Genomic DNA, 25095 nt, shown 5'->3' with positions numbered 1-25095 from the left:
AAAATGCCAACACCACAGTGAAACATGGAGGGCATGAAGAAGGAGAAAAAGGACAAGGCACACCCAATTTCCTCCATCTTGTCCCCTTTCGACCCCTAATCTAGAATCCTAAAATTTGACTTTTGCACCCGTGCCACACTTAATTATTACTTCTATCAAACACTCAGAGCTTGTAATTCATCCTGTAAGATTGAAAACTCTTCCACGGACAGAGATCACAGACAGTGTCTCTGGGGGCTCTGTCCAGGGGGGTTCCTGAGCCCTGCCAGGGTTCCAGACCTGCCAGGGCAGCCAGAGGGAAGCCCTGGACTCCCACACACATAGACTGTGACCCAGCCCAAACCACAGGGAGGAGGATCAAAGGGCAGCTGATGGTTGTCACAAGGCTTCTGAGAAGCTCCTTGTCTCCAGGCTTTGGTGGAGAGTGTGCCAGGGCAGGTCAGGCTGGAGGTCAGGGCAAGGCTCTTCCCCAGAGGTGCTGGCACTGCCCAGGCTCCCCAGGGGATGGGCACAGCCCCAAACCTGCCAGAGCTCCAGGAGCATTGGGACAGCGCTGCCAGGGGTGCCCAGGTGGGGCTGTTGGGGGGTCTGTGCAGGGATGGGGCTGGGCTGGGGGGTCCTGTGGGTCCCTCCCAGCTCAGGACATTCCATGACTCTTTGGTGGTTCATGAGCTCCAAGGGGACACTCAAGCTAACAAATAAATCCCATATATAAGATTTATTTGAGGATTCTGAGGAACAGCAGCATTGTGTTTCTCTTCCCCAGAGCTATGGAGGCCAAAGCTTGTTGACCTAAAGCACCACTCTCTCTTACTCAAGTTAGCATAGAACAATGGTGCAAATGTCTCCTAAGGGCAGTCTTTTGAATTTTAAAATCTGACATATTGCACAAAGAGTTGTGAATTTCAGCTCATATTGATTTATTTATTGTAAGAAAATTTTCCATGGAATTACAGCTATTTCCCCTTTTTTTCTGGCCATGATAAGCTGAATTTTGCCACAGCCTGTGTTCAACTCTGAGCACAGGAACAAATCACCATGAATGTGGCTTGTTGGAACATTCCCACAGCCCAGGATGAAGGAGGTGGCTCCAAACAGCTTGGAATGTTGGTGTGCTCTGTGTTTGGTGTAACAGAGCCGGGCAGACCTGTGCTGCTGTCTGAGCTGCAGAACAGATGACTCAGAAAAGACTCTCAAGTAAGTTATAAATTGTTTCCTGTCACCCGTGCTGCCGCTCTGCTGTTCTGCTCCTTCTATTATGTTTATTTCCTTCCTCCTTCCCATTCCCTGTATAAAAACAAACTGAAAGTGCTTGTGCTGAAGGCACTCGTGCTGCTGCCCTGCTCAGAGTATTTTGAGCAGAATCCCCTGGGTTTGGGCTGCCCAGGTCCCACAAATCACCCGGTCAATAAAGCCCATTGCTGAGCAGTGCTTTTCTGCTGCTTGGATAAGGATGCTCTTGGAAGCAGTTTCATTTTTCAGTTTATCTTTTATTCCCCACGTGTGCCCTGTGTAGCATGACCTGTTCTGCTGAGAGTTCAACCTGTCTGTGCTTTTGGACCCTCCACCTCAAGAGCTGATGTTTTGTTCCAAGCCCAGCACCCAAACTCTGTCGGGTGTGCCCTTTTCATTCACACCCCTCCATGTGGGAAGCTGCAGGTCTGTGTTTGTGCCTGCAGAGATCCAGGTGTCCTCTGGAGCATCCCAGGGGTCTTGGCTTGCTTTTGGCATGTGTCTAAACACAACAGACTCGCTGTGGAAATAATGAGAGTTTTGGGAGCAACAAAGGTGGAAGAGGTTATATTTTCCTTTCTCCTGTTTTCTCTCTTGAAGACCACTGGATCCATGCTGTCTCTGGGCTATAAAAGAAGATGAGTTGGAAATTGAGATATAGAAGAGAAAGCTCCAGGCCCTTCATGCTTCTAACAGGAAAAATATTTTCTTGTGCTGGAGTTTTCTGTGGTATCCCTGCAGGTTTTGGGGGTGCTCTGTGTATTTTGCAACCACAAGATTCCTTCAGCTGGTGGTGCTCTGGCCACAGGAGAAGGGTGTGGTTAAGATGTGGTGATTTCATGCCGCAACCTTGCCTTGTAGCAACAAGGCCCAGGTAATTTTTGCCTTTTTGTAGGTGCTTTTAGTCAGTCCAGGCTACTTCTCTAAATATAAAAATACATTTTCCTCAAAGCTCAGAGAAGTACAGGGATACTTTGATACAAAAAAAACCCACATCTGGAGGGGAGCATCCTGAGGATCTGCCCTGCTGTCCACTTGTGGTCACCCCCCTGATGTGAGTGAAAAGGGAAAATGCCAATTAATTTTGTTTACTTGAACAGAATGAATGTTTTCCTGCATTTCTAAGAAGATACTTCATCTGGCTTTGAGCATTTTTTATTTGAACTTTAAAAATATTTTTCTGACATTTCTTTCAAAATCAAGAGGACATATGAAAGTGAATCTTTCTTCTGATCAGCTTCCACTTAATAAATGTGTATTTTTTCAAAGGGCTGATTATATCTAAGTTTTCTAATGAGCCCCATGGTCTGGACATGGCCAAGAAAAATGTCTGGTTTAAGGTACTGCTGGTTTTGGTTTCGTCTCATCTGTGGAATAAATGAAAAAGCAATTTTATAGGTGTTAGGATGGGATGGTGAAGAGAACAGGTGGAGAAAGAAAAAAGTTCCTTATACCAAATATTTTTTGCCAAAGATCTAAAAACACTCTCAGTCTTGTACAGCAGGGTTACATCCTGCTGGTGTAGCCAGTGCTGGATTTTCATCTGCCCTGATAAGTCTGAAAAATTACTTTTAATGTTTAGATGCTGCCATAATTTCTGCAGTTTTGGAATTTCATTCCAGCTTGGTCTAGATTTGAGCTTCCCCAAGGTTGTTGGGAGTCTGGGCTGGGCTAATTCCTGGGGAAGGAAGCAGAAGAGATCTCTTATTTCTGTGTTTTTTAAATGTAAGTTCAGAGCTCATTTGTGCGTTGCCTTGGAAAGTAACTGATAACAAAAGAGATTTGAGTTTGGATAAGATAAGAATCAAATTGAATATTTGTCCTGACCCAACAATGCACTTTATCTGTTCAGGAGATCCAAAGGGTTGCACTTGTTTTAAAAGAGTTTTTCTGTTTTCTCTATCTCCTAAACTTCTCTGTGCTGATGTTGGGCTCAAGCACTAAATCTAACAACAGTCACAAACCCCTTGGGATGACAGCAAATTTGTCTCTAAAATGTGGTGATAGTGAACTTTTCAATTCCTCCTTTATCATGGCTAAGTACCACAGGAGTTACAAACACCTCAAAGCCTCTGGGGATACTTTTACCACTTGTCAAGAAAGGGGTGACTCCCCAGAGCTGCTGATTTCAGAGGTGGCCCTGAGCTGAAATCTCAGTGCTGTCCCAGCTCCTGAACTTGCTGCAGCTGAGCCTGAAGCATTTCCCAGCCTGGGCAGGAGGCTGAAGTCAGGATAATCACCAGGTGCAGGGCAGCCCTGAGCAGGAATTGCACACCGAGTTCCCAGTGCATGCCCCTGAGCCTGCTGGCTCTGGGAGTGCCGGAGCCCACCCTGGGTTGTGTGGTGGAAAAGTCTCTCCTCCAGCCCGAGCTTCCAAAGAAAGGCTCAGCAGTCTCTGTTGTTCGGTCTCAAGGCAGTTTATTGCAAGTTATCGAAAAGATTTTCTTCTGGGGCTGCTGTGGTTTGCTCACAGCTCAGGCAGAGGCACACACACACCCTGACATCCTCTCTGACCCCGACTGCTTCTTCTCTCCCGCCCAGGGCTCCTGCTGTCTTTTATATGGTACATTACGTGTGACATGGTTACAGTTTTTCCCCAATGCCTATTACCTATATTAAATGGTGCTTTTCTCTCTTTTATATGGTACATTACGTGTTACATGTTTACAGTTTTTCCCCAATGCCTATTACCTATATTAAATGGTGCTTTTCTACTCTAAACCAATCTGTGAGTGCCAACATCACCAAGAACTGGAGGTAAGGAAGAAGAAAGAGAGGACAGGGCAGGCCCAAATCCCAAATCCATCTTAAAACCTCTGACCCCCATGTACAAAACCAAAACCCCCTGTACAGCACTCAAAAATTCTTCCCTCTACTTTGTGACTACTTTACTATGATATCTAAACTTTTATGAGTTCTTGTTCTTCCTGCAAGGTTGGTAAATCCTTCCATGGTTCAAATCCAAAATCACAGCTGTTTCCAGCTGCCTGCCAGGGTCTCAAATGCTTCTGACCGGGGTCTGGAACATCCAAAAATGTCTGAGGGACATTTTGAGTTCCGACAGGGGAGTTGCACTTTATTCCCCTTGGACCGAAGCCTTCCTCTTCACAGAGGAGCCCTGAAATTCCTGTGTAATTCCATTAGCTCCAACCAGACCTACCTACTGCACACAGAATATATTTTTCTAACCTCCAGATCCTACTGAAAATGATGGTTAGGTCCCTCTCAGTGGGCACTTGTGCTGAGCAGAAACACAGTGACAGAAACAAGCCTTTTAAAAATGATTTATACAACACTATGAGCAGGACTGGTGAAACTTAAGAAGTGCTAAGTGACAAGGGGTGTCTGGTTTTGCTTTTATTGTCTGAATCCCATAAACTGGAATTCAGGAACCTGGAGATATACCAGGAGGTTGCAGTAGACACTGAAATGGCTGGTTCTTCCCTGCCCCTTGATATTTATTTAGAAAGCACTAGAAAAAAATATTGCTTTTTCTGACAAACCTGCCAATAAATTTACTCAGTAGGCATAAATAATTAGTAGCATGGGGACATGACTGGCAGATGATAGTCTTGACATGTTTGTAAGCAACTCAAAATCCATTACCATGGGATCAAAATTGCATAAGAGTCTAAAAAAACCCCACTGAATCAGGGCCTAAAATCTAATATATCAACTTTGATAAGCTACCTAGTAATCAGCTACAAGAAAACTTGTCTTGCTCATGTTGTATTTCTAGCTGGCATAGAGACTGAAAATTAAAGAATTAGCATATTTGTGGCAAATAAAATATTATGCTCCCAAGCAAGTGACTGTTCTTATTTAATGCCCTGCTTTGTATTTAGAGTAGCTGCAGAGGCACATCCTATATGTGCTCAGTACAGCAGCTGGATGATGTGTTTGGAATAATTCATCAGAAAAATTCATGTCTGTGAATAATCTGCATTCAGATCATGACCTTTACCAAGCTGTGCTTTTTCCAGGGCTCAGAACTTCCAGCTAATTCTGGGGAGAAACAAGAGGAACACAGAGGAAGTGTTCTCTCATCTCCTCCATTCCAGTAGGATTCCTCATTTGGGAGCAGGGCAGGAAAGCCTCAGCCCCGGGCATTTTCTGAGTGTGTTGCTGGAGGTGGGGAAACAGTGTTTTAATTGCAGACAAGGGGTTTGGGGCAAGCTGAGCTGGGAGAGCTGTGTGGCTTTGCCAGGAAGGTGTCCCCTGAGTCCCCCTTGCTGTCCCCAAGCATGGACGAGGAGCAGGAGTGCGTTGTTCAGAGCTGAGCTGGTGTGTGACATCTGCCCAAGGCACTCCTCTTGGGCCCTGGGAGAGGTCAGGCAGTGGGAGCAGCTCTCACCACCATTGCTGGTAGCTCTCACCTCTCGGGCTGGGCTGCAGAGTGAGTCCATGCAGGCACTGGGCAGTGCTGGAGGCGTCTCACCATCGCTGGATTCTGGAAAATGAGGCAGGGCAGTCTGTCTGGCTGATGCGAGTCACATCTGTTTATCCTCTGAAACATCTGGCTGCTCATCCCAGCACTCACCTGGTGGGAAAAGCCCTGATGAAGTGGCTCTCAGGGGGTGAGGGAGCTCTGCATGCTGACTGCAGTGCATTGGAGAGGAGAAACCCAGAACAACATCAGACCATGGACAGGGGCTCAGAGAACCTCCCGACAAGCCCTTGGAAGCCTTGGTAGGTTTTGCTCACTGTGCCAAAAACTACTAGGAAATAAAATAACCAGAAAGCAGCAGGGCTGTAAAGTATCAGGAGCAAAATCTGAGCTAGAGATTGCCATTTAGCAAATATTATATCTTGATACTGGATCACTCGGGTGTTAGTGATTTTTGGAGTGAACTTTAGCATTTTTAGTATGAAACATTTGAATTCTCCCTCATTTGCTTTCAACAATTTCACAGAGCTTTGTGCTGCACTCACACAGAAATGTCTTGTGAATTCTGCAATGGTTTTATTTACTTCTTGTGTTTAAGATGGTAAACAAATATTTTCTATAACTTGTTGCTGTGGGAGTAGGGCTCCCCTGGACATGTTCCTCAGATCCTCTGGATCATCCGGGTGAAGGATAAACCTCCCAGGCTGCCAGTCCTGTTATGTGGCTGGGGACACTGTGTTTAGCTCAGGAGACTTTTGTGGTTGGATTCACCAAGTCACCCAAGAAGATGTTGCTCCTGCAAAACGAGCAGGAAAACTTGAGATTGGATTTGCTAGGCTGTAGTCCTGACTTTGATGTTCCCCCTCTGGATGAAAGCAATGACTCAGTTTCCTTGTCTGTAAAATGGAAGACCAGGGTTGTTTTCCCATTGTAAGAGTTTGAAGAGTGGATGAGAAGCTCGAAGCAGATGTTTTTCTGTAGGACACGTGCGTGAAGGAAGCTTGAAAGGGATCTGCATTCAGCATTGTGAGGTTTATTTGCTGTTTCAGCTTGTTTGTTCTTTCATCAGGCCATTGAACAATAGCTAATGAAAGAGGATGACCTTATTTATTTTTTTTCCAGGATATTGCTGCTCTTGTGTCTTTGAACCAATTAACACAGCAGCTTTGTGTGTGGAATGCAGCAGCACTGGGTCCTCCCTGTTAGGACTTTGATGACTGCTGCAAAAGCAAAAATGTGGCTGAATGGAGCTTTCATTATTTCATTATTCTCTAAATTTATTTTAGGCTGCTAAAGAATTAATGTGAATAATTTTCCCATTTCACCATCTGCTTTAGACTCCATCTCAAAGGGTTCCCAATGAGCATTGCAGGCAAAACCCTTTAAAAATGATCCTCTCCATATTTCCCACACTCAGCAGACTGCTAATGTGGCCAATAGATCTAGGTGATGGGCCTGCATGATTTAGGGAGCATCATTAGGGTTATGATGAGCTATGCAACTGTCCTGTTTATTCACACTTAGCAATTTCCTCGCAGTGCCTTTTGTCTCAGGAAGCCTTTTTGCATTTTAGCTTTTGCAGAGGGAATAGTGCCAGAGATATTCAGTGGGTGAGACATCTACCTTGGGCTCAGGAGCACACGTTGCTCCTCTGTCTTGCATTTATTTCCCCTGTGGCTCAGGCTGGACATGCTGAGGAGCTCTGGGGAGCTCTCCATAACTGACCAGGGGGAAATGCACGTCTCCTGTTGAAGTTCAGAGGGTTACTCACAAAGAGGTTGCATGTCTTCACTGTCAAGTCTCTGTCTCTGTGTATTTCCCACTCCAATCTCCTGGGTCCACATTTTTTTTTTTTTAATTCAGCCTTTGCTACTGAGTTTGAGATCCACTAAAGCCTCTATTAAACATCTTTGCCATGATGCCTCTCAGGGCAGCCCACGACTGCCCTCCTTCCTTGTGGGCAGGGGGAGGAGGATGATCAGGACACTGAAATATTTAACCTGCCTGTCAAACAAAATTATTCATGGCAGGTGAGTGGCTGAGCAGCATTTTGCAAGGTTGCTGTGAATAATACATAGCATGGTGTCCCGGCTTGTAAGATAAGCATGTATTCTATTTGCTATCTGTTGGAGGTGGGGCAGTTTTCTTATCTCTTCCAAGAACAATGTCTCCCTCCGGGGAGATATCTTCTGTTAATGGACCATTGAATGACTCACTGCATGTCTGGGAAAGTTCCATCATCCCATGGTGAGATGCTCCACCCAGAGGGAGGAGCCAAGCACCCCTACCTGCAGAAAATCAGCATTTTTGGGACATCAGGGCAGCCCCTTTGCTGGATTCCCAGAGGAGCAGCTTCTTCTCTGCTGCATCCCCAGAGGAAGACCAGGCCCATCTACTCCATCCCCAGACCTTCAGAGAAAACTCCACCCTTCTCCAGATCCCCACTCCAGCAGCATTTCATCTGCCACTCCAGGAGGAGCAGCCACCATTGAACTGGACTATTCCCAATTCCCTGACTCCTCAGGGTGTTAGGTCTCTGACCCTATCACTAGTTTTGTTTGTACTAATTACATTTTTTTATTATTTTTATTTTGTTTCTTTCCTAGTAAAGAACTGTTATTCCCATTCCCATATCTTTGCCTGAGAGCCTTTTAATTTTGAAATTGTGGTAATTTGGAGGGAGGGGGTTTACCTTTTCCATTTCACAGGAGGCTTTTGCCTTCCTTCACAGACTCCTGTCTTTTCAATCCAAGACACATGGTCAGTCGTGGCACAGGAGTATTGCTCTAACTTTAGAATAATCCCCACACCTGGAATAAAAATGGTGCACATCTTCCTGTGTCTCATTTCCTGTGCCAGGTGTGAAGGGATGCTTGGGTGGTCAGGCGTGAGCAGCTGCAGCTCTGCCCTTTGGGGCCATGGCTGCAGGGCAGGCAGAGGAGCAGAGCCATGTCCTGAGTCAGCCCATGCCCCTGGGATGAGCACACAGAGATTCATCAGCGTGGGCACAGCAGGATTGTAACGAGGTTACAGAGCTCTGGGCTGGCACCTAACTCATCTGCTGCCAGCCTGGGACCAGGGCAGATAAATGTGCAGCCACCCCTTGCTTTCCCCTGTAGGTTTTGTTGGCAGATGAACAGCCATGCACACAAATGTGCTCAGAGTTCTCCCCTAAGTATGATGTCATTCTGGTATTTTATATTCAGAGTAAAATTTTATAATGGCACTATTTCCTTCCTTCAAGCAAAAAAATTAGTTGAGCAGATCCTCTATTCTTATGGAAAGTTGAGTCTATTACTTTGCTGGGAATTGGATTTTATTTTATTTTTTTTTTTAATTCTTGAAAGGGACTACTTTCTCACACAAAATTTTGGCCGAAATACAGTTTTACAATGTTTTGCAATAGAATACATAAAGGACTCTCACTTTTGATTATACATAGAAAGTCTTAGCTTTATATTTTGAACTACTGGCATCATATAAATTAAAACAAACAAGACACATTCCAACATCTTTATTGGTATAAACTTTTATTTTCACTTGCTCTTTCCTCAGTTAACCTGCATTAGCTTTTTGCTCACCCTGGAAATCCACATGGTAATAAAAGGGAATAGAAATGTGCTTCAATCCCACAAAATCCATCACTTCATAAACACCCACACACCTCTCATGGTTTGAAAAGTGCATTTTGATCTCTGTTTTGTTGATGCTGACATAAATGAGTCGCAATAATCTTGGTGCAAACTCTGCAAGTCAAAGAGAGTTTGTCCATTGACTTAGAGACTTCAGCTCAAGCATTTTGATGGACAGAAAACAAAGAGATTGAGAGACCTGGCTGACCTGAAAGGTGCCCATTTCCAGGAGCAGTCCATGAGAGGTATCAGGAGAGGATGGATGTGATGGACAGAGGGGTAAATAGAGTGGGTGTTACAGCTTTAATATATGGCTGCAAGGGTACTGGAGTGAGGCCTTTAATTTCACATTAGGATTCTTCTCGTATTTGTTAGATAGAACAATATTAACCTTTTGAATTTATTTAGAAACTCATTAGTGCTTTTTTCTATAGTCCATTCTTTTCCTGATTAGCTCTCCTCATTACAATTCAAATTTCTTTCTGCTACATTTACCACATTGTCCTGCTTTCTCTCATCTCTATTGTTACTCAGCTTAATTTATTAAAGCAATGAAAAAGGAAGGGGGGATCAGTTGACACAGCAACCTTCCAAGCCTTTGGTGTTTGAGGAGGAAGAGAGAAGAAGGGAAACACCCCTGAGTTTGCCCATTCCTCCAGGAAAAGGGTTGGGAGGATGTGGCAGCAGTTTCTATACAGGTGTGGCTGTGAGCATGGTTCAGAGTGGAGCAGCAGATGAAAACCTTCTCTGGGCCTTAGTCCATGCCCAAAGGTGCCAGCAGGGCACTGAAGTGGCTACAGTGACATACCTGCAGTGACCAGTGACCCTGCAGCCTTGCAGGCCTGGACTTTCCTGCTTTCCCACTTCAGCCATTGCTCAAGCTCAGAGTTTTTTAAATGAAATATGAAATTCCCTCTGAGGGTTCAGCATCCTCATCCTGTCCTGGAAACATGCAGCTGATGCTCCTCTGGCATCCTGTACCTAAGGCTGTTTAAAAACTGTGGGTAAGCCTTTAGCAGCATTTCTTTTGTGCACTTTTCCTTGGGATCAAGGTAGAAGTTGGGAGCTGCTGTAATTCCTCTTGGCTTCCCTTAGCTCCAGTGGCATGTAAATTGATGCTCTGATAGGTTTTTTTCCTGAGAGACTTGAGCCTATCCCTGTTTTGGGGGAACTGGAATGGGGAGATGTTTAGATTCTTTTATGTATTTGCTGCCCTGATTTGCAAGCTATTTTTTATAGGTAACATAATTTTTTGTCCTGTTTTTCTTTCTTTTAGTCCGGCGCTCGTTTCTCAGCAGCCATGCTGCCACATCCCGCGTGCCTGTGATTAAAGCTGCATTCACTCCTGACAAGAGATGATTAAATGCAGCCAGATGATTTCAGCCATCCCAGCCCGTCGTGGTTCTCTGATTATTGGTGTGTTTGAACATCTCACAAATGTGAATGAATGTATTTACGCAGCAGCTATCGTAAAGCAGGGAAGTGCCAGAGTGTTATATTTGAGGAACAGAGGGATTAACTCAGCAAAGGTTATATAAAGAGGTTTTGGCAGGGCCACAAAAAGAATCTACATTTCTGACTTTCTACTCCAATGCCTTAATCATAAAATCATCTTTTCTCTGAATACTTTTCTGTCTGTGGTAATTATAGTTTTGGCTGGGTTTATGTCCTTTATAAAAACCTGTCTTTCACACATCTTGTGAAATTGCAGAAAAGAAAAAAAGAGAAGATAAAACAATCATAATTTTCCAAGTGTGTAATTCTGGATTCCAGTGGAGACCTAAAACAAGTAAGGTAATTATTCCACTCAGTTCAGCACCATTTGGAGAATTAGGCTATTTTGTGAATTGTAGTTTTAGAATAAGACACATGGACTGGAAAAAGTTCAATGAGCAACATATAAAATAAAACAAATGCTTGCAAAAATCAGCTGAAAGAAAAGGAACTGTCTGTAAGTGGCTGGAATGAGATGGGAAAGGTCAATGATGTTGAGGGAAGGTTTGAAAAAAAAAAAGGAAAAAAAAAGAAAGATTTTATTATTTTCTTTAGTTTATGAGGAAAATGCCAGAGCATATTTTCAGGGCGAAATTAATTCTTGGTGCAAACTAAGGATAAAAAAATTTTCCCCAGGGTGAATTTGGCCCATGGGCAATTAAAGGAGGTCAGTCAGGGGAAGCTGCCAGGGAGAGGTGGAGCCAGCTAGTTAAAGACTAGGCAAGACCATACAAGCACATTTGTTAGTGATGGTTAATTAACTTGTTCCTGGCAATCAGCCACCAGGCCAGGAGGTGGACTTAATTTGCAAGTCCTGATTGCCAAGAAAGTCACCCATAATTGCCTGTGATCTTGCAGCTTTCTAGTTTTCACCTTGGTCTGGTCTTGTGGGGTTTTTTGGTTTTGTTTTTTTAGGTCTCTCTCCATGGGTTCTTTGCTTGATAAAACACAATTTTTGTACTTATTGCTGCTGATGTGATTGAACTTTTGCTGTGGTGTGACTTTGGGTGCACGTCTCGACGTCGCTGGATCCATGGTGAAGTTGTTGGGTTTGGGGCATTTTGGGAAGGATGCTTCATTTCGATGGGGGAAGAGCTCACTGTCTGAGCAGAGAGGGGTATCCAATCTGTGAGACAGGAGCAGCTGTACCTGCAGAAAGAGACTGAGGAGTGGATTTCTGCTGAACTGGAGAGGAATAAAAGCAAGAGGATGATATTAGCATGTAATTTTTGGAAGTTGATGCAGCGCATAATAACTTCAATTTCAAAGCTTCTCATTCCCCTCACTTTGTGCCTTATTAAGACTCCAACCTATATTTAATGGTGGGAATATCACTTTTTGCTTCCTTAAATATCTGTCTGCAATTGATCTACATAACCTGCTAAATCTGCTCTCGGCTCTCTGAGGCATGTAAGGCTTCTCACTGCACTCTGAGAGACATAAAATTATAACCTCAGCCTTCTCTTACAGTGTGTGTGTGTGTTGTTGTGGTTCCCTGCTTCCTTGTGCTACAAGCAGAATTACAGAAGAGTATAAAATCTGATTTTCAAATATTTATACCATGATCTCAAGGGTGTTTCTAGCATGCCAGGCAGGTTTCTGCTCAAACTGCTCAATTTCTTTTCCTTCACATGGAATGTTCTGTGTCCAGACAAAGAAAGCAAGAAGTATGTATTTTATTATTTAAAAAGGCACTCCAGTCCAATTGACTGTTTTATGAAACAAGTTTTCATAAATATTAGACTTGGGAAAAGTCCTCCTTTGGCAAACCTAGTCTGGATATTTTTACCCTTGATACATTGTTTAGTGTCGACTTCTTTCATTTTTCTGTCTGTAATTGTGCTGTAGACCTTTTCAGAATATTTCTTCATGATGTGACTCATCCAGCTTCCAAAGTGCAGCTTACTCAAACTATTCTAAGTCTACTTATCCAGGCAAATATTTGGACATGTAAAACAGCAGTAAAGTGCTACGATGTCTATCAGGGCAGGAGAGCACACAAAATCTCTGATATTGTCAGTCTCTCCCTGTGTGTTTTATCTGGAGTTATTAATTGGCAGAGAGCAGTGTAGATGTTTGATTCACCCATACCCGTGCACAGGCAGTGAGTGAAAGCTTTGAGGTCCATTTCTCAGCACTAATTCTGGTTTGCACAGGTTTGAGGTCCATTTTCTCAGCACTAAGTTTGGTTTGCACAGGTTTGAGGTCCATTTTCTCAGCACTAAGTTTGGTTAGCACAGGTTTGAGGTCCATTTTCTCAGCATTAATTCTGGTTTGCACAAGCTCAAGGCTTCATCAGAGCTGCTTCCCCACCAAGGGGCCCTGAGGTTCCACAGCTGCACAAAGATTTCACTCCTCTGTGTCTTTAAAAGCCAAGGTTCAGTCTTTAAAAGCCAAGAGTTTTCATGAGCTGATGGCTGTGTAATGGATTCCTCAAAGGCAGCTGGTAGTGCTGTTGAATTTATCTTACATTTTATCTGGAATAGTTTGGGTTCTGGATCTTACTCTCAGGGATTTCTCAAGCAGCTGCTGATCTGTTTTCTCCTTAGTGTGACTGAGAAGCCCTGAGAGCAGGAGCTGTTCCTGAGCTGGAGCCCTCCTTGCAGCAGGACAGGCATTTTGCCAGCTGGCAAGACACAGTGGAGATTTCTGCACTGGACAAAAGGTCTGGTTAAAATTTTGTGCAAGTTCAGTTTGATGTGGCTTGGCAATTTCACACTCTCATAATGGAAGATATTTCAAGAGGGGCTCCTCCTGTTTCCTGGTGAAACTGGCCTTTTTTTCCTGGAGACTTTTCCTCTGAACTCCTGACACAGGCTTCTAGAACCCACCAGGTGTAAGTTGTCATATATGTGGTTGGGAAATTTTATGAATTTGGCAACATTTCTTTGCTGCCAAGGTTACAGATATGACAGACTTGTGTTTATCCCCCCTTTCTTTTTACTTTTGGCTGCCTGAATTAATGCATTTTGCATTGATTCTCTAATGAAGACAGAGGCCTGAATTCATACATTGCTTTTTATTTGCATTTTTACTACAGTTAGTTTAATTTCATCATTGCTGAAGGCCATTAGTGGTGCTGGGTAACTTGTCTATGCTTCTGCTTTTTGTAGTTTTCCAAAGCTCTATACATAATAAATCAGGCACCCTTTCTTGCTTCTGCAGTTAACTAATCCACAATGCAACAGGGGAAATAGAATTGATTGGATATGTCAAGCTTTAAGCCTTATTAAAAAAAATGCAACAAAATAATGAAACACTTCCATGATTATGCCTTTCAGAGTCATTGTCCTTGCTCTTACACATGAAATTAGGATGGATAAAAGATTTTCCCACTATGTCCCCTTGCAGCCAATCCTGCCCTGTGTTTGAAATGAACTTTTGATGTGGCAGATTCATGTCTCCAGCCAACAGGGCTTCAGCTCTCTGCTCATCCCACCTGCAGACAGCAGCTCCCTCTGCTTCCCTCGAGGCCGTTCGTGGTCCAGCAGCAGCACCAGCAGACATCAGCTGCTGGATGTAGCTGTTCCACAGCTATTCCATGTGATTTGTCCTTGATGGAGACCTCTCAGCCTTGTTGTTTTGCCCTCTTTCTCTGAAGAAGGAAGACTGAAGCAAAAGAAGGCTGAAGGACATTTCTCAGCAACATCTCTGAAGTTGCTGCCTGGCGCTGAGCCACGGTAGTCACTCAAATCCACATTAAGCTGTATTTCTACAAGGAAGTGTTTAAGCTCAGTCTGACCTATTTTCTGAAATAAGGATTTAAAAGTCCTCTCTTGCATAATGGGCTGTGTTGGCACAGCATCATGAAAGCAAAGTTGGATCCTGAGTTCCCTCTGTACCAGCAAAGTACTCCTGGCTCAAACTACTTCTGTTAAGCCAATCCCCATTTTCTTTAAAATATTCTTGTCATTTATTTGGTTGAAATAGTTTCTTTCCTTGTGATATTTTACCCTGTGAACTTTTTTTTTTTTTAAGTACAGGAAGCCATGGGTCATTTATTGTGCAGTTCATACTCTCAGGTACTTCTGTTCCTTGCTGACATGAATTCCTTGTACAGTTCAGGCTCAGTGAGCTTTTGCAGTGCTGCTTTGCAAAGTTACAGTACAGAGACACTCTGCTCACACCCTCGAGCATGCAGAACTCCTTGAATCAACCCTTGCAGAAGAGACAAGAAGCCTGGAAAGACTGAGGTTCACACCAGCTTCCCTAATATTTTTTGTTTCAGGAGCCCTTCAGTGAATATTACCTGTCACATCAGCTTTTCCAAGGGGGAAATGATCCTCTAGGATTAGGTGCTGGAGGCAGGTCCTTTAGTGCTCCTGTGCACTGGATGGGACAAGAGATTTGCTATTTCTATGAAAAGGAAAAGCAATTTTTTATGGGCAAAAATGCACAATTCTTGTGCAGCATCCCTCCTCTTAAACACAAGGCACTAAAATGCTGGAATTTCCTCCAAATGGAGAAAGAGTGTTGGCAGTTCCATTTCTGCAATTGTTACCCAGCTTCCAAGTACACCTACAAAATATTGCCTGCAGCACAACCTTGGAGATGATTAAAAGGATTTTTTTTTTGTAAAGATGAAAGGCTTTATTACCTCTCTGGTAAACGTAAAAATATTAATTGAATGAAGTATTAATTGTCAGTAGAATTAGAAATGTGGCTTAAAATGCATGTAAAGATGTCAGAATTTACAAATGACCTGATAATGTAGGAACTATAAAACACAAAAAAGACTTAATTAAAACATACACATTTGAGAAGGAAAATAATTGTAACTTGAAGTATTCTTCATTTTAATAGATATTTCCTCAACTTCATTGAGCCTTGGTGCTTTTTGTTGTAAATACCTCACATGTCCTGTATTTTCCATTTATTAAGCAACACCAGTTTTGCTGCTGGTTTCTACTTTCAAAACTTTCTTCATAGGCTCAAGTGAAGAGCAGCTTCTGCTGAAGGTGTCTGTGGAATTTGCAGTTAGGAACTTGATGAATATTGCAGTAAGGACTTCCCAGGTCAACCCCAAAGTGGGCAACAAATACTTGGGAAAGTAAAGGTGAGTTTTGCCCAGAGTGACAATGAAAACCGAGCAATTTCTTCAGCATTTAACACCTAAAGAGGTGACACGGGTCACACCAGCTTTTTCCTCTGGGTTAATCCTGCAGGGTCTTGTGGCAGCTCCTTGGTGCACTCACTGCTGGCCTTGCAGGTGTAAATCAGGAGGAGAGCTGCCCTCTCAGATCTCAGATGAGGAAAGAGTTTATTTTTACTGGTAAGAGCAAGCTCTCTCTTCAGTTGTCACAGCCTGGGTCAGGAAAGCAGAAAGCTCTGTTTCCTGGGGAGCTGCTTTGTGTCTCTGCTGGGAATTAGCCAGGCATTAGTCATGGCTTTGCTGGGACCCCTCTTTGCCCTTTCCAAATAAATGACTTTGGAAGGGGAGGGCAGGGCTGTGAGTCTTGGAAGGGATGAGGCCAAGCTGTGCTTGGGATGAGTGATTTACAGAGCTGGAAGGGAGCTCTGGGAAACCCATCTTCCATGGCTGAGCAGGAGTTCAGCTGATCTCATTTCCCCTGGGATTGCTGGGGGTGCTGGGGATCGGGCTGGGTGCCTGGGCACTGAGGCAGCCAAGAGGCTGTGCCAGAGGGGAGGGCAGGCACATTCTCGTGCAGAGCAGAGGGAGATTGTGCTCTGCATCCCATCTCATCCATCTGTTGGGAAGCATTCATCAAAATCCATCATGTTTGTGAGGTGGTTGTGATGCTCCACTCCTCATTCTGAGACAAATGCCAGAAATCTTGCCCAAGCACGAGAGAGAAAGGCTCTATTCCTTATCCTAGAGCCAGTGGAGGTCAAGAGGCCATAGCCACTTCCACATGAGAGCAGTGCTGCTGGCAGGATGGGGCACCTTGCCCGATTTCTTACTACTTACTTTATGATTGGCATATTTTATGATTGGCTTTTCACAAATATTATAATGAATATTATATGTGTAATGTTAGAAAGTTATGCTGTATTAGTTCTCTTAAGTAGTGTGTTAAATATAGTTTTAGGTTCCAACATAATGTTAAAATAGAGACTATGTATGTAGGGGGAATTTTTTTTTAGGAATGAGATACTCGCTTTGAGGAACACCTAAATCTTCCAAAGGAGAGGAATTTATGGTTTTCTTATCAAAAGAAACTAATTTCTTCAGGTTTTGCTCAATCTACAAGACGCCATGGGGAGTAAAGGAAACAGTTGACATATAACAGAGTTTCTTGTTTTAAACAGAATGTATGCATAACCATGAAGGATATATGAATATGCAACAAGTGTATTGGTTTAAGGGTGATTCCTTTGTTTACAAGTCATGCTTTTTGTGACTTATTGCCCGAGAGCATCTGGACATCCGTAATTCTTTGCTTTTTATTGTCTTGTAATTGTCCTAACTCTAAACTTTATTACTCTAATTGTATTACTATTTTTATAACCATTTTATTATTATTAAACTTCTAACATTTTAAAAACTAAGCGATTGGCGTTTTTCACACCACCATGATGGACAATGGGAACAAAATCCTTCATGAAACCCCCTTCCATGCCAGTCTGGATGTTCTGCTAATGAAAGAACTCACAGGGATCTATGGGAACCAGTGGGAATGCTTTGCTGCTCCCTTAGGACAGGATTCTACCCTGTGCTTCTTCAGTCTCTTTTCTGTTTGCCACTGTTGTTTTCACCTGTTTTCACTGACTCTCCTCTCCACACACTAATTTCACTTGGGATTGGAGATACAAACTGCTGTCAGGCCCAGAGCAGCCAGGGACTCCTCTGAGGAACTGGGAACTGCTGACATACTCAAATAATGGAAATTCTCAAAGTATTTTCCCCCCTGCCCTTTCTACACCAGATTCCCAACAAATGCCCTGGGTTCCTGGGTTAGTCGTGAGGAGTGAGCAGATGTTCAGCTTTTGTGCTTCTGAAAACTGCATTGGAACAGACCCTACAAAAGGGTTTGTAAGGCTCCATTTCATTCTCAGAGTAATGGGGGATCCAATGGCAAGCTCAGACCCAGGGCTGGGTATCACTGTAGGACATGTGAAAGCACGACACAAGCTGCTGCTATTGGAAAGGTGAAAAAAAAGAGAGTTTATTTTCTGACTCCAGCATTTATACTTTTCCAAAGGTGACAGTGGATTGGAGGGTGAATGTGCCACTTCTCCAATGACATTGGACAAACTACTAGTACATCAAGTTTCTCCACCTCCATGAAGGAATGCAAAACAATATGTTGTTTACAGAAAGTTGTGTGAGAAAGTTCTCTAACGGAATGTAAACTCAGAAGGCTTTAGAAAATCTTAAGAATCAAGGCAACATCTGGGCTGTACTGTGCTTAAGGAGTGGGGATCAGGCTTCCACTGCCAGTCCATCTCCCATTTGGCCCTACACCTCTGGAAAAGGGGAGGAAGCATCTTGAAAGGAAACAACACAATAACATCTTCCCGGTGATCTACCATTAACCTCTGTGTAGGCTTAAAGCAATATTGCACAAGCACGAAAATCAGCAGATACTTTCCCAAAGCAGTCAAAAACTGTTCTTTATCTGCTCAGATCTTTGCTGCCTGGGGCTATCTGAGTCATTCTTCTCACTAAAGTCTGAGGATGATTTCCTTTCTCTTGCTGTGAAAAGTTTACACTTAGAAGACTCATGCATGAGGGACCAAAAGACATTTGGTTTGGCTGCACAGTAAAAGAGTTTAGTGTCTTCATTGCTTCATTACTTTATCCTGGTTGCCACAGATCAGCTTTATCACAGCTGCTGCTGCTAAAATCTGTGGTGGGGCTCTGTGCACTGACACATGCTGCAAAATGTGCAGTTTACACCAATTGTTTCCTGCGCTGGAACAGCCTGCATGGAAAAACAAAAAAATCTTTTCTCCAATTCACGTTGCTAAGTTTGTACCACGTGGGTGTTTGTCTGTATTTTCCTATTTTAGTGACTTTGAAAATTGTTCACAGGGCAAGAAGAAGCACCAGGGATGCAAGAAGAAGAGATGAGGGATGAGGTGCTTAGGGAAAACAGAGGCACAACAAAATAAAGCTCCAAGAGGAGAGGGATGGAGCAACGGGTCTCTTTTCCTGAGCCAACTGAGGTGCATCCTCCTGCCAGCCTGGTGCACGGGCTCTGCATGGTACAGGCTCCTCTCCTGCTCTGAAGTAGGCTTAGCTGTTTCAAATATGTGTGGCTGGTGGGGGTTAAGTGTTACATTAAGACAAGGTTTGTAGAGAGAGATAAAACCTTTAACAGATAAAGAGAGATGGTCAGGGAAATAAAATTGCATTTAAAACTTTCTGTAGATTTACTTCTCATAGCATCTAGCTTGCCTTCCTTGAGAATGTCTGTTTTTCCTTAAATCTTTGTTTTCCTTTTTTATTTTCAAACTTAAAAATGGTTGATTTTGGATTTTATTAATGGGAGAATTTAGATTTTATTGATGGGAGGTTTAGATTTTACTGATGGGAGAATTGTACATAAGCCTTTGCTTTCACCTCTGTTTTCAATGGAAATAAGTGCATTGCAGCTTCTTTACTGGAGATGCTAACACATTTTTGAATTGGTCACTTAATGAAAATTGAAAAATAATAACAATTCCATTAAAACTGGGAGTGTCCCTGAGCATGTCCTTTTGTAGAACAGACCCCTTTTCTTGGGGAGTGAAGCTTCTCACTGGAAAATTTTTAGTCTGTCGTGATTTGATTTTTGCCTCTTCTACATTTTTGTTCCATTTCCCCATCAAATCATTTGCCTTTGCCTGTGCCCCCTTGTTCCCCATCTGCCTCACTCTAATGGGAAATAAATCTCACAGCTCTGTTCTATTCCTTACCATCCCATAGTCTGCTCTCACTGAATCACTGGGACGATACAGCTCCATTTATAAAACCCTAAAAGTATCATTTATATTTTTCCCACAATCCCTTTTGACTGGTGTCAGATACAGAAACAGTAAGAAAATAAACCTGCAGGATCAAAAAAAAAAAAAATCCTTGTGGCTCTGAGTGCAGTAAGGATGAGATCCTTTTCCAGTAAAGAGGGATGAGCTGGCTTCTCTCCCCTCTGCAGACATTTTTCTCTGGGCAAGCCAGTCCTGGGAGTGTAGGATGGACAGAGGTTGTTTCTTTTGTGGGCAGTGGGCACAGCACATCCCAGTGAGGAAAGGCTGAGGGAGGTTGGATGGTTCAGCCTGGAGAAGAAAAGGCTCTGGGGTGACTTTATTGTGGCCCTTTGGTACCTGAAGGGGCTCCAAGAGAGCTGGGGAGGGCTTCTGTCAAGGGCATGGAGTGACAGGACAAGGGGAAGTAGCTTCAAACTGGAAGAGAATAAGTTTAGATGGGATATTGGGAAGGATTTGTTCCCTGTGAGGGTGGGCAGCCCTGGCACAGGTGCCCAGAGCAGCTGTGGCTGCCCCTGGATCCCTGGCAGTGCCCAAGGCCAGGTTGGATGGGGCTTAGATCACCCTGGGACAGTGGCAGGTGTCCCTGCCCATGGCAGGGGTGGCACAAGATGCTCTTGAGGTCCTTCCAACCCAAACCACTCCGTGATTCTCTGAGCCAGACCTCATTTCAGTGCTCAGCACAGCCCTGGGGAGCCAGGGCACTGTCAGCACCCAAAGGCTGGTGAGGGATCCTCTCTCTAAGGAAAAACATCACAGCTGCTGGAGTTACCTCTCAGCAGCACTCCTTCCCACAGCCTCACAGTGCATCTGGCTCATTTTCATCTGCCCTGAGCACCTTTGCCTACTCCCAGAGGCAGCATGAGGAACAAGGAAAAAGGGAAAAAGCTTTCAATTCCTGTCAGGTAGAGGGAAATCTGGGGTTCATCCTGCTCTCTCCTGCCTCCAGGAGAACACACTGAACATGGAAGGTGACCTTTTGTCTCCTTGCTGCCCATTGGAGCTGGGAGTGACTGTGTGACACGTGTGATGACAGATAGACACCAGCATGAGCAAATTGGGCTTGAACTCGCTCCAGAGGAAATTGTTGCAAGGCATGCACAGGCTGGGCTGCATTAGGGAGAGCACAGAGCAGAGGCAAATGTTTGTGTCATTTGCAAACGCCACTGTGAGGGGACACAGCAACAGATGAGCATCTTGAACTCTAAAGGTTAATGCAGAGAACATAAAATAGTGCTCTGTGTTCAGCTTTTGAAGACTGCTCTCATTCGGGGGGAGTTTGGATGAAATCAGGTTAATCACTACTAATTGGATTATTTTTTTCTCTCATCTTCTCATTTTATTTTATTTTAAAGTTGATGTCTTGCTTGCTATTTTTTCCCCACAGGAAGTTCCTCAATTTTTGATATTCACCAGAATTTCAGTTAGTGTATATGCTGAGAGTTCATGGTATGACTGGAAGTCAGTGAGGATGGATATGGAAGCATCTTAATGCTGTAAAAACTTTATAAGAATAAAACTCTAATCAAAAATCACAGATGTAAAAAAAAAAAAAAAAAAAAAAGAAATTTAAATGCAAGAAATTTGAAGGCATATCCTTGCCTGCCCAAATAGCACTGTCAGGCTGCTCTGCAGGAAAGGCCACAGTAACTCATTAACTCATCACTGTTTGATGAAGAACTGTGTCTTCTGGCCACATCCATCACTGCCACCCTGCTCTGAACAAACTCCCCGACTCCCTGAAGATGCAGAACCCTGAACCCTGCTGAGCTCTGCTTCCAGGCCAATGGGAGCTTCCCTCCCAGCACCTTGTTTAAGACATGAAGAATATTTTGGAATTAAAAGAGTACCATACTCACAGCCTCTCTCCCAGCCACAGCACCACCATTCCTCTGCATCCTTTGGCATTGGACAGACACTCAGAGTGCAGATGCCAGCTCTGTCCCTGGGGTCTGGGGCAGAACACTGCAAATACACTGCTCATCTGGAACAAGTCTGGCAAGCAAGGGAATGGTGTGCCAGTCCTGAGGGTTTCATGAGTCTGCCTCTGCCCATGGTAGGCTGATCCTGCCTCTCTCCCTGCAAGTGGCTGCATGCCAGCACCATCCATCTCTCACTGTCCTCTGGGCTGCAGAGTCCAGGTTTTTAATGGACACAGCCTGGGCAGGTTCACTAGGTGCCTGCTGGAAGGGGCAGAGTTGAACCTCTGAACATCCTGAAGGATGGATGAGCATTAGGCAGCCTCACAAATTATTGTCTTTCTAAGGTCAGAGGATGTAAGGGTGTGTTGTCACCATGACAGATTGAGAGATCATGTGCTCTGTGTTTAATCCCAAAATATTCCTTACATCTTAAAATAAGAAGCCTGGAAGGCTCCCCACCAGCTCTGTTTTGACATTCCAGTAGAGCTTTGCTGTTTGAGTTGGGGGTGATGTATGATAATTTTGTCAACATTTTACTACCAGAACTGCTGCCTCAGATTTATAATGTTTTTTGTCTGATTGTTCACATGGTTGAAGAGTTAAATTTGTAATTAGTTGTTTGCCTGTTAGCTCTTGTTGACCTTCCCTTCCTGTTTTGTCTTTTATGGCAAGGGGATTAATTTTCTAGCATGCAGCATCTCTCATTCATTTGGGTTTCTTCTTCTAGACATTCACCTTGTTTACCTCAAAGCTGATACAGTCCACCCTGGCTGGAGTAAACTGTGCCACATCAGCAGAGCTGTTGGGCTACTGAAGCAAGACTTTGTTTGCCATCATTTGTCCTTTTCTGGAGCCAGGTTCTTGCCTGAGGTTTGTGCATTTGGTGCCCTATGGGGTCTGGGCTAGGACAGAGGAATGGTTTTAAATGGTTTGTGATTTCTGTGGCAGCTGGAAACTGCCTATGGAAAATGGTGTCAGGACAATATTCTGTAGTTTAATTAACTTCTGCCTTCTCAAACTCCAAATTGCATTTAAACCCAAACTAACAGCTCATCCAAGCAGTAGCCAGCTTTTTATGCCTCTTCTTTCCACCCCTTCCTCTCCCAACTTCATCCTCTCTCCCACCTGCTTCCCTACATTTGGCTTTCAGCTGATCCAGGCCATGATGAGCCACCTCACATTCCTGTCAGCAATTTCAAAGGATTTATTGAATGTCAGTAGGATTTGGGGACTTTTTTCCCCTGAATGTATCTTTGTTTGAGTTGGAGTCCTGTTGTGACATTTTCAAAGGGATCTGTGTGGTGCAGGAGCTCACATCCCAAGGAGCAGCTGTACAGGGGGGTACCTTGATCCTTTATGTGGTATTTAAAATCCCTGCCTGTTGTCCTGGTGCAATCCACTCAGAGGATGAAACCTCTGTATACCAGGATTTGCATTTCTCTTCTGTAGTCCAAACCAGAAAATGATCTGTTGATGGGGAGAGCGAGTTTGCTGTGCTTGTGGTTGTTGGATGAATTTTCTGTTGGATTGGATTTGTAGTTAGATGAGAAATATTCAGAGGACAGAGTTATGTGGTACAATAAAAGTGTGCTTTTCTATCTGAGCAGGAGGTCTACTTTTTGGCTTCTTTCAGGATGTACCTTTCCTCCCCAGAAGAAACAAAACTTTGAAGTAGATTCTAAAATCCATGGTTCCTCTCCAGACCTGCCACAGACCAAGCTGTAGACCGTGGGTTTTGTGACTGTGAAGCTTCTCTGGAACTGCTGCATGAACCCCTCCTGCACTGAGGAGCCAGGGAGGGTTGCTGTGATGTCTGAACAGGTGGAGCAGAGGACGGTTAAAAACCAGCCAGTTATGGGAAATCTGAGTCATGAAAACCATTGGATAAATTTAAATACATTATTCTAGCTTGGAGGAGGAGACCATCTGGGTGAGTTGAAGGATGTGTGTCTTGCTGAGGGAAGAGTTATTTCAAATGACAAAAGAACTGTCCTGAGCTGGAAAAATCTACCAGGCCCAAGCAGCTTGGAGTGATACTGATTTAATATTTGCATGTCAAGAATATAGCTAAGGGCCATCATATTAAGATATTTTTTAACTACTTTTACTGGTATTTGCCAGTTATATAAAGCAGGAATGCCTGGAAATTTAATCAGAACTTCATATTATAATGTTCTCCTTAGAGATTTTTAAAGAAATCGTGTGTATTTGAACTCCAAATTCCATGATGGCTCTGCTTTAAACAAAAAAGCTGGGACCAAAATGGGAGGATCTCCCTGGAGCCAGGTTTCAGTGGGCTCAGATGGGTTTTTAACTTGTTTTTGAGAGTTAAGGTTCTGTTTTGCCACCTGGCTCAGCCCTGAAGGTCAGGGTTAATGGTTGGGCAGCCAGGTGTCTCCTGATGGACATCCCCCATCTGCCACAGGACACGGAGCTGCCAGCCTGGTGTTCTGGCTCTCCCTCCTGGCACTGGCCTCAATAACACCAACCTGGTGTGCCAGCACTAATCTCAGGTAGCTCCAATCCAATCCTGTTACATTCCCAAAGATCAGTCCTCATGCAGGTCCCTCCTGGAAGCCAGCTGGGGAGAGGAGAGGCAGAAGGAGAGAGGGGATGTGCTGCCTGTCCCAGGGCAGAGTGGGAAGTGGGGTGAGTAGCCCAGCACCAAGCTGTTAGAAATGAAAGTTTGTCCAGCCAAATTAAGAATGAAAATATAAAATATTTATTTTGCAATCAAATTCTATCTAGCCAGCCACAAGGAAAGAACAGAGCCGAGCCCAGGGTTGGCCCTGGGTGTGCAACAAGGAGTCAGCCTCAGCAGAGGTTTTCCTCTATGCCCACACGCCTCCATTCTGGCACGGTTTTTATAGGGAAAATTCTGCCTGAGGCCAAGATTTTGGCAGTCTTTTCTTCTATTCAGAGTCCATAGGTTAATAAGATTTTCTTTTTTGGTGATGAAGATCCATTGTCTGGAGTTTTTGAATCCCTTGATGAAGTTTACAGGAACGCTGCATTCACATGGATCTGCCCAAGGATTTCCATGAGATCCATCTCGGGTTGTTCACTCCATGATCAGTGCCTGGGGTCCCGTATTTCTCCAGCCATGGCCCATCCCCATCTCCTGGCCCAGCCACATCCTTTTACGTGTAAATCGAGTTTCAACATGCACCAGGTTTCGTCTGCGAGGGTGGGGGGGAGTCCTAATACAACAAATATTCAATATACTCCAACAAATATTCAATATCACATCTATCATACTAGAGATGGTGTGAATTATATCTACTACACATAACAAAGCTATGACTGAGATTGAGGAATGAAGATGGTGTGAGGCAAACCAGCTGAAATCAATGACTGAATGCCTCTGGCTGTGTGGAGGGACTGATCAACCATAAAGTGTGTAATAAAAGCCTCCTCTGTCACGTTCTCCTGTCTTGTGGAATGGCCTGCACAGTTCACTGGTACCACCACCCCTGGGGACCCAGGGACAGCTACAGCC

General features: G+C 43.9%; 1 long non-coding RNA gene across 1 annotated transcript; it reads left to right on the top strand.

Moving 5' to 3' along the window:
• Nucleotides 1-290: 290 nt before the first annotated feature.
• LOC116184368 (uncharacterized) lies at nucleotides 291-25095 on the top strand. Its single transcript, XR_004149139.3, has 6 exons — nucleotides 291-1197; nucleotides 10529-11782; nucleotides 13296-13411; nucleotides 14028-15802; nucleotides 15912-22466; nucleotides 23230-25095. It is a non-coding gene; the product is annotated as an uncharacterized LOC116184368 (long non-coding RNA).

The sequence above is a fragment of the Lonchura striata genome, chromosome 20 (genome assembly GCF_050655825.1).
Source record: "Lonchura striata isolate lonStrDom1 chromosome 20, ASM5065582v1, whole genome shotgun sequence".
NCBI classification, from domain to species: Eukaryota; Metazoa; Chordata; class Aves; order Passeriformes; family Estrildidae; genus Lonchura; species Lonchura striata.
This window is presented reverse-complemented; position numbering and strand designations above follow the sequence as displayed.